This window comes from Pararge aegeria, chromosome 21 (assembly GCF_905163445.1).
Source record: "Pararge aegeria chromosome 21, ilParAegt1.1, whole genome shotgun sequence".
Classification (NCBI taxonomy): domain Eukaryota; kingdom Metazoa; phylum Arthropoda; class Insecta; order Lepidoptera; family Nymphalidae; genus Pararge; species Pararge aegeria.
The window spans coordinates 9,116,696-9,127,496 of NC_053200.1; the positions used below are offsets into that span (position 1 = coordinate 9,116,696).

Sequence of the window (10,801 nt, forward strand, 5' to 3'; positions counted from 1 at the left end):
GTTTAAGAAATTGGCAACAATAATATGTGGTACCAAGTTCATCAGGTCATCTAGTTGAATAATAAATATGGAATATTTATGTTAATGAAGCTGTTACACCGTACAAGTGCCGTTACGTAGAGTTTTACCTATCCCACCTAATCTATAACTTCATTTACTAAATAAGTACCTTCATATTTAATGCACTTAATTATATTTAGTTAATTAATTGAGTTCATTAAGCGGTGATAGCCTAGTGGGTAGAGCTTCGGCTTTCGAAGGATCGAGTTCTATCCCTATCGCATCTATAACTTTTCGGAGTTGTGTGCGTTATAGTTTAAGCAATTAAAATATCACTTGATCTTTAATGATTCATCATAATCAACCCATAACCGGCCCCCTTTAAGGTACCGGTCTCCTCTCAGAATGAGAAGGGTCACGGCCGTAGACAACCACGCTGGCCGAGTGCAAATTGGTAGACTTCACACGCCTTTGAGCACACTATGGAGAAGTCTTAGGCAGGAAAATTTCCTCACTATGTTTTCCTTCACCTATTAACCGCAAGTGCAGCATCAGGCTGAACTAAAACCTATTTTATTTAATTTGCTTGATGGTTGCGTAACTTATTGGCACGGGCATGTTGAACCTCATTTAAATTTAGTAAAACCTCATTTAAATTTAGTAATTACATATAATCGTAGAAATCGCTATGAAGCGATAAGGCCGCCAAATTGTATGCGTTGTTTTGTTATACTTTTCTTTTTTTTATTTACTTTTTGTGGTGTGCAATAAAAGTATATTCATTCATTCATTCATTCATAATAACAAACACAATTAGGTTGTTATAAATCCAAGACGTATTCTTATTTAATTCTGTATAATATTCGTATTCTTACAACAATAAGAATACCCGGCGCATCCGATTTTGGTTAGATCAGAGACCGTTTCTCTACTAACTCGTCCTTCATAGGTACGCTGCTTTAGTTTTAAGCAATCAAATTTAGCTTATTTATATGTAGGTAAGTAGGTACGTATTTAAATTACCTACCATCTGTAATTCTCTTAAGCTATGTAGGTACTCGTATATATTTGAATAAAGAAAGTTTTGAGTACAGATCTATTGTTAGATGGATACATATTATATAAAAAACTTGTTAGAGGCTTGTTACATGGGTACATATTATATGAAAAACTTCGCAAATGATCGTTCTCCGTAGGTGTCCTTAATGTTAATCATGATGATAGATTCCAGTTATGAAATTCCATCAAAATTCCTATTCATTCAGTATGTCACTCAATAGACAAATTACGAGTCTAGGATGCATGCTCCTAAATCCGGCCCTGATGCAAAAGTTGACAAATAAAATTCCTATGCATTTGGGGTAGGCTACACTGCTACTTGCCTGCTAATGCGCTGTGTGGAGTGTGTCATGTCAATGAGTGCCTTATAAAATAGCTAGTGACTTATAATTATGTTATGTATATAATTATGTGTATGTAATAATTATGTACGTTGCGGTTTAATTGTGTAATATCTGTCACCGTTTTATAGTTATTTTACATATTTCAATAAAAAAAATTGGTGCCGGCCTAAGGAAAATCAGTTCTATAGTATATTTCAGCGTGGCAGATGATGCCAAATTTGTAATTTGTTATACTGCTAATAAATAAAAACTGGTTGACTGTTTGTATCCAACTGATACAGAAAGAAATGAATTTTATAACTACGAAAATAGGTATAATACTTTCGCTAAATTAATACATCAATAAAGTTTATTATAATAGGTACGTCTAGTCACGTCAATATTTCATTTTGTTGTTAATTATTTAATTTTTCTTTGGAAATTTATATTTAGCCCTATAATATGTGTAAGGGTAAGATAAACATATATATTTTATGCCCTTCGTAGTTAATTCGATGCTCTGAATTAATTCAAAATATACTAATTCCTACCAAAGGAAGAAAAATATAAATAAAGGTAGTAAAAAACACTATAAGTATTGATGTTGCGTTTGTAACAAAAAAAAAATTTTTATGTGACAACCCTAATTATGCAGGCTTTGGGAGCATCCACCTAGGTAGGTACAAGCCATAAATACATAGTTTAAGATAAAAAATAAATATTTTCAATTTAAGCTATCGACGCTAGTAAATAAATTATTTATTTTGTGTATTATAAGTACCTAGATCTGCAATTTATATTTTAATAAGATCCTGTTTCTTCCTAAAGCCGCACATGGGCTTTCACCTTCGAACATAAACATTGAACAAAACAAGCCACTTTTCACTGCAATAGCTTTTAGCAACGCTCCGATCGCAATTCTAAAATTAACCGACGTGATTAAAGTAAATAAACATTTGTTTATAAATAAAAGCTCCGATGTTACATGCAAACGTGCGGTAATGGCATCGACTACGAGCCTAAACATCCGCGCACGATGGCAGACGCGCCGGCACTGGAGTGAGGTTTGAGAAGTCCGTATCGACCTCACAACAATGAATGGAGGAGGGCCAGCACCGCAGTCTGCCGCTGCAAGCCTGATACTGCACTGCAGCTTTATTTTTGGCAAATCACCCAAGCGGAATCCCCGATGAAAGTCCTATAGAAAATTGTGCCAAATGACCGGAGTAATGACATGCAACTTGTCCAACCTATATTGCACTCGCGAAACCCAGATATTTATTTCGGTTCAGGAATCAAATTTAGACGCATGCGTGACAGGCAGGCAGCCGTTGTCTGAATGACCTTGTTCCCACGGTAATAATTGTGTCTTCGACTGGATGATATGGGCTTGGAGGTCGAGTCACGGCCACACAGAAATAAATACCTATCATCAAATGTCACCGCACTGATTTGCTACATACTCGTAGTTGCGAGCTGAATGCTGTAACGTACTACAGTCCTTGCTTGGCACGCTGTAGGTGCATTGGAAATGGAACTTACTTTCTATGTAATAATTAGGCGGTCGTAGCCAAAATATGAGTAGAATAGCGCCGAAAATCATTCGCTACAGCCAGGTGACCAAAAATGGAAATAATGTCAACTGGTTTTGTATGGAGGCTAATAGTTCCATACCGCGTAAGTTATATTATGTTTAAATGGGTACTAATTGACCATAAACAATACCGTTTAAATGATTTAGTTGACAAGTACCTACCAACTTCATAAAAATGTCGTAAAAACAAAAAGAACATGTAGCAACTGTGAGTTACGTATATGCATTTTTTTTTAGATCTTTTCTATGAATTTTTATGTAAGTTCTCCTATATTTTTATTGTACGGAACTAACATTTTTTTTTATTTAGTAATATTACAGTTTAATAGGTCCTACAAAATTGAGTTGTTTAGTGCTGTAAGTTATTATTCTAAGGTTTGAACCTGGTTTAATCTTCAGCAATGGAAAAGTTTTTGTTTATTCTTTACTAAAAAAATTCAATATAAACCGATCAGATTTCAATTGGTTCTATAATTTATCGCATTGAATTTCTTGATAAATAATAAAATCTACATGAAGTTAGTACAACTTGGCAATCAGAAATACATTAATTTATTTGTTACGCTAGAAACTAATAATTCTTTGTTGCGCTTACTAAGATATTTGCTTAATAAATTTTACTTCTTTACTTTGAAACCTATGTATTAAACCTATTTATTAAATAAGGTAAACTCTGATCTTAAAATTGTCTTGACCTCCTGTCTCATGATCGACGTTGCGGTACTGAAATGATGAAGATAAAGATAAAGAAGGGTTGGAAACCCCACAATGGGGCGGCAGTCGACATCGTGAGGAGCTAAAAACCTATGTTCAAAAATCGGTTGATATAATATGAATAAATATATTGCTCCCATTTGTCTAATCAACTGGAAATAAGTAATACCAGAATAACTACAATAATGTGGTAACCTTGACCTAATTCTGGACAGTCTGCGGACTAGGTATTGGGCTCATTGATATGGTCTTGATAGATATTATATTCAAGATTATAGGCCACGGCGCCACGGGACGCTGCAAAGTTGCTTGTAGAATTACTAAATAGGAACATAAAGTATTTGGATTTGTAATGGAAAATTTTTGGAGCACACAATTAAAATGATTTAGGCTTCAATAAACACTATTTGCTATAAGCCAGCCAGACATAAATTAAATTATCTGTACCGTGCAATTTATAATTTCCTGTTTCTTTATATTACACTTTGCAAATACCTTCAACTATACTATTTCCCAGGTATTTGTACGCAGCACAGTAAATATACTTTAGCTAATATATTCACTGTACAACCTCTGGCACCCAGTTTAGGATCTAGGTTCAGTTCAGAAAACAATGACTATTGATGATTAGATTTTTTTCTACCCGATGACGGAAGTAGTCAGCCCCATGGCAGAAACAAAGGGTTGTAGAACGCGTTCCATAATCAAATTAGATTATGATTCAAACAAATGAGTGGGCGTTCGTATAAACTGCCGCCCGAGGCAGGTAACCTGCAAGTTTTACGTTCGCAATAAATGAAAAAAGAGCACGTCAAACCTCAAAATGTAATACACCAGCTCTGTCTGGTATTACAGTACTTACGATCTTTATATAACTTTCTATCTTTTTTCGAGTAGGTACAATTCACTCAAATAGTTTGCGTGCTTTGATAGCAGCCTCTGGCTCATGCCAAAAGACGGGCGTTGGATATTTCAAAGATGTCGCAGTTTACATTGGTGATTCCGATGACTGGGACATTTATTTTACTCTGTTACTATTGTAATTAATGTAAAGAAAAATTTAAAAAAATGAAGTACGTTTGTTTATTTATTTTCAGATAGTCTTACAAGTAACATTAGATTGTACTGCAAACTATAAGAGTGGCCGAACTGTACAATAGGTACAGGTAAACGGTCTTTGAAGGATTACGTAAACCAAAAATGTGACGTCTTGACAGATATTTTCCAATCCATTCCATATAAACTCTGTCTCCCAGTCTTTATATTACATCTACTTGGCCCTACATTGTTCTTAGACTTGGCCGCAAGTCGTGCTATGGTATATAGTAATATGGTTTCAATCTTTTGCATTCATAGAGATAACATTGTTATATTGGTTAATGTCAGTCATCCTTATCACTAAGATAAAGGCGTCAAATAACGGATCGACTAACGGAAATTTTATAATCTTACCTTCATCTAATTAGTGCCTTTTTGCAACTCTTTATAATAAGTAACTGGAATCAGATCAGGCATGTTTCTTGTTATGTGAAACGTCTATTGGCGCTCGCGCCTAGGCTGTTATATCAACCCGTATTCCGACACGGTAAACGGCAAGACGCCTTCATACGCCGTCATGTCACCTCTCTCCACTAATACTTTTTTAAATTCATAAATTTAAATAGGTATATATAGTCTCCTTATTTAAATCTATCAGAACAGATAACCTAATTACATATATTTAAAATTAAAAATAAAATTCATACACCCTCACAAACTTTCACGTTTATAATATTAATATGATATTATTATATTTAGTATAGAAAATACTTTAAATATATTATGTATTTATTTACAGGTACTTACGTATTTAGGTGTATGTTTATAGCAGTATAATATGTATATTCTTGTGTAATACATTTTATAATGACACTCTACAAAAATTCGAATAAAACTCTGTATCCACTTCCCGCTTGACTGCTGAGTAACAGGGAAACTTCCGATGGCACAATCAACTTGACCGTGTTGAGGCTACTGAACCGTTCCACCCGCAAGTCCTGCATTACGAGCACCTGGATTGATCCAAATCTTCCAGGGGAAGTAGGCGGCCCGACACTGGCAACTTCCTACCAAGGAATGTGTTTAACCTCCCCCCTAGTATGTCGTAGCAACTTAGGATTTTCAGTACAGAGGGGCTGGTTCTACTAAGAAGTGTCGTGTTGATTAGTTCGGTACCTACTAAAACAAAAGCTAGATTTAATTCTATGGGCCACTCTACATGACGATGCGACGATGCGACTATCTTATACCGCTCGAATTTAGTAAGTACCTAATCACTCCAATCTAAAATCTGCAGATAAAAGAGTAGAGTTAGAGCAGCCTGCATTCAACTAGGAACATTAAGGACATCCATTTGAATATTGGATAGTAAACTTAACAATTATTCATTGTAAAGTCAACATCTCCTGATGATGCTCCGGTTTCGGAGCGAAACGTGCGTAGAGGGTATGCTGCCGAAGATCTGTTTGGTGTGGTGTATAAGGATTGAAGAAATTATAAATTACACCACACAGATTCTCCTGCTTTTCGCGGAGTATAGCAAATATAAGGATATGATTATTATTGAAGGCGTCGAGCTAACAAGCTTCTTCACGATGTAATAATTCTTCGCTGTACCGTCCTGTGCAGATTGGCCTAATAAATTCTAACGAAGCTTAAGATGATTATACAAACATTAATCAAGCGTCTCAAGCGCGTCTACAATTCTTTGTAGGCATATTTGTATCGACAAATGCAGCAAACTGCGTTTTAGGTACTCCACCAATCCGTACTGGGCCAGCGTGGTGGACTAGCCCTTAACCCCTTCTCTTTGTGGAAGGAGGCCCGAGCCCTGTAGCGGGCTGGTAATGGGTTGATAGGATGATGATGATGACTGCGGTGGTCGCTGTAAACGCACGTTCGTGATAAGCTATGTGTATAGGCCCTATTCTCTTATCTCATAAATCACCTTTGACACCAAATAAAATGTAGTTTAGTTCATATTTGTGGTTATTTATTGAGCAGTCTGGGAAGCGGATGCAGTATCAGTCTGATAAAGAAAAAACAATGTGTAATGAAATACCCTATAGCCGTGAAACACTGATTATTACCCGTTAAAATGTGTCGATAATTTGTCTTTATTTTACGATTTGGATTCGACTGTCTGCATTTGTCAAGAGTTACGAATATCTAAAATCTTTCGTGTGACCATGGAAGAGATATTTTCTAGATAGATATCACCAAACTGAACGAAAGGACGTACCTAGTAGGTACAACCACGGGGTGGAAGGGATATATAAGTTCTTTTGAGCACATAAGAAGGAGACAAAAATATTAACCCTTGATTTTAGCAAGGGATAAAATAGCTATGCAAAAAAGGCAGGAGCCAAAAATAATGGAATGTTTTCGGAGTGAATCATTATTTTCTTTAAGTAGATACACTCCTTTGAAATACGAAGTAGAAGTACCTATGTTTGGTATTCATTTTTACGCTACAAAAGTACTTAAATCGTGTTTTGACCCGCGAGATGAACTAATTTAACGTCTTAAAAATATCATACAGTTCTTTCCAAGTACAAATATGTCACCATTTCAAAGATACAGTGCTTTGAAGCCCCCCTTTTTAACACATTTGTACGACTCTGCCTTAGTCATGAATCAAGCGTGAACCGTATCAACGATAAACAAAATATTAATAACAAAAGCAATTCTTCAAGGTGCCTTTTAACAGCTAAGCCTTTATACTTACTTGTAACGATTACGTAGGTACATAAATAAGTAATTGGATCAAACAGTTGGGCTACAATCGATTTAGCACGTACAATGTGCTGAAGCGATGCATACACGTGCGACAACGTTTACGATAATTCTTGTTAGGAATATTACACGTATGGGCTATTTATGAGTTGGTTATGTACCTTTCTTTATGCACAGTTACTAACGTACACCGCAGGGCAGGTCCTCCATCATTATAAACCTATAACCGACCCACTACAGGTAGGTTTGTCTAGTCGCCAAACGAAAGACAGGCAGAAGCTCTAACCACAAGGCTATCAGTGTTTCTAGCGGCGAGCGGGATGTTATAGCTCATAGCATGCGGCACGCGTCACATTGCAACGGCATGCTTAGGGACGCGAAATTTCGAGGTCAAAGACGTATTATTCAACGAATGAAAGAACTGATTTGTCATTCCTGAAACAAGGTCATGCTCTAGGCCGTAATCGTATTATTACTATCGTCCCTAACATTGTTTATATTAAAATTATATTTACCTACTAACCTACTTGAGGTAATATAGATTATAATATACCTACCTACCTACCCAAGTATCTCTTTTAATAACTTTTGTTTGGAATTGTACCCACGTAGATTTATTCTACGTCTCTAAACTTAATTTTACCTCAGTGGTGCATTTCTATGCATTTTTTTTAAACTCTTAAACCAATAATTTTACAATTTGTATCAATAAATTAATACTTACTTAATGATGTTGACCTTGGTATCTAAATTTAGATATCTAGGTACAATGGTTGACGACAGAGGGGATCATAGCCTTGTAAAAAGTACTCTTTGACCGAAAACTAAGCATTGGTCTTCGAAAACGCATAGCGCGGTGCATGTGTTCTATGTACTCCTATATGGCGTAGATGCTTGGACGCTGGCAGAGACCACGTCCAAGGAACTCGAAGCGGTCGAGATGTGGGTGTATAGACGTATGCTAAATATTGCTTGGACAGAACATGCACGTACTACGGAATAGCACTGTGCTGTAGAGAATGGTTAAGGTTCCAGAGGTACTAATAATAATTAAAAGAAGAAAAAGTATGAACTTCTTCAACTTATCATGCAAGGTATAGTTTATATGAGTTAAGACAATGATTTTTTACAAAAATTTCTACATCAAAATAAAATCAAGAAAATAATATATAAAACTGTCACTTTACAGCTGAATTTATAAGACACAAGTGTGATTTAATATAATTACTGACTGTATTAAACCTGGAATTACTTATAGGTAGTAAAACCATTAATTCAGTAAGATATTTTGTACCAGCCCACTACACAGGTACAGGTCTCCTTTGAAAATCAGAATGGTTTAGGCTAAAGTCAAACACATGTTAGTTTTCAGCAACTGCCTTAGATAATAGCAATTAATTGGATTGAAGTAAAGGTGGACAGTAGTGATGAGGGGTAAACTAAGCTCGGCTGCCTACGCCGTCAGGAAAATTAGACAGATTACTGACGTAGAAACAGCAAGACTTGTTTACTTTGCGTACTTTCATAGTGTGATGTCTTACGGGATCTTATTATGGGGCAAAGCTACTGATATTGAAACTATATTCATGTTGCAGAAAAGAGCTGTACGTTCAATATATAAACTTAAATCACGTGAATCCCTCCGTGAAAATTTTAAAGAAATAGGTATACTTACGGTAGCCTCACAATATATTTATAACAATATAGTATTTGTAAGACAACATATTAGTCTTTATAAACAAAAAGTGGATATAAACAGTCGACTTACAAGAAATGGTCGTAAATTAGTGACATCTGCATATCGTCTGCGAAAGGTGCAGAAGTCATTTGTGGGATTGAGTATACGCTTTTATAATATGATTCTTAAGGTAATTTTGGACCTACAAATGCATAAGTTTAAAGAATGTGTTAAAAAACATTTATTACAGCGAGGTTATTATACAATTGATGAGTTTCTTAATGACAAGGTTGCTTGGAAGCATCCGGCTCCGCTTTCATCTCTCACAAGATGGAAAAATGAATGTTAAAATGTAAAATGTAAATTTTTGATGTTGGAAAAGAGCAACTGCTGAGTTTCTTGCCGGCTTCTTCTCGGTAGATTCTGCCTTCCGAACCAGTGGTAGAGTCACTACACACGGACAGACTAGACGTTTCAAAAGTGCTTGTATTAGGCCTACTTTAAATAAATGAATTATGAATATTGAATTTTGAATCTTCTCTATTAGTACCTATAGATGGTGCAGTATTTAGTGTTTGTTAAATTGTTGTTTTCAACATGACACAAAAAGTTTATTAACTTATCATACAAGGTAAAGTGGCAGGCAGAAGAAGGCCTGGCACTAGAAGAATATCATGGCTCAAAGACTTACGTCAATGGTTTGAAAAAAGAACACAAAATCATTATTTACAGCAGCGGTGTCCAAAGTATAGATAGCCCTAATGATTGCCAACCTTCGTAAGGAGACGGCATGAAGAAGAAGAAGGTATATATTCAATGTTTATTGTAGGAAAACATGTCAAACTGAAATTACCGTATGGCAAATAAGAAGGCAGGGTAGGTATAAGGTCAAACATAATAGTCTATAAAGACTTCGCTCACGTCGTAATAGAGTAGGTACCCGTAAAGCACGGCTCCTGCATAACCATTTATGGTCGGTGGCAATCACCGACCATTCAAAGGAAGTGTGCCATTTATAGGAACTATTTTAAGCCGTCCTGTCCACGGTCATATTAGGTACGTGTGTATCCCGTGGTGGTCTTGTCTAGACACTTAAGAGTCATATACTTACCACTTAAATTTGTACCTATAAATAGCCGTTTTGGTTATTCGTAACAGATTTTAAAGCACGTAATCAACGCGTGATCGCACCCTGTAGGCTGGAACGAACTGAAAAGTTCAATGGCCTTTATTTTGTAATTTTCCAACAAGTAGGTACATCGTGCTGCTAGGTTGGATGATTTGTAGGTATCTAAATAACTAATAGCATGATCGGTAGAAACTGTTTAGCATCATATGTGATTTACTATTCTCTGAATCTCTGGTCTGGTCAAGAATTATTAAAATTCTAAAAAATTCAAAATTCAAAATGAATTTATTTCAAGTAGGCCTAATATAAGCAATTTTTAAACGTCAAGTTTGTCTGTGTGTAGTGACTCTACCACCGGTTCGGAAGGTATATTCTACCGAGAAGAAGCCAGCAAGAAACTCAGCAGTTGCTCTTTTCCAATTTCAACATTTTACATTTTACATTTTATAATTGATTTTTCTATCTTGTGAGAGATGAAAGCGGAGCCGGATGCTTCCAAGCAACCTTGTCATTAAGAAATTCATCAATTG

At 35.8% G+C, this 10,801-nt stretch overlaps 1 protein-coding gene across 2 annotated transcripts in view; it reads right to left on the reverse strand.

Moving 5' to 3' along the window:
* The window catches only part of LOC120633355 (carbohydrate sulfotransferase 11), a 63,258-nt gene extending 60,828 nt beyond the window's left edge, over positions 1 to 2,430 (reverse strand). Inside the window, exons 1-2 of one of the 2 annotated variants that reach the window (XM_039903553.1) lie at positions 2,368 to 2,430; positions 2,164 to 2,228 (exon numbers count right to left, since the gene is read on the reverse strand). The gene's annotated coding sequence lies outside the window, so the exon portion shown is untranslated. Of the gene's footprint in view, positions 1 to 2,163 lie in introns of both variants that reach the window. The other variant, XM_039903555.1, reaches the window with a different exon arrangement.
* Positions 2,431 to 10,801: the final 8,371 nt, after the last annotated feature.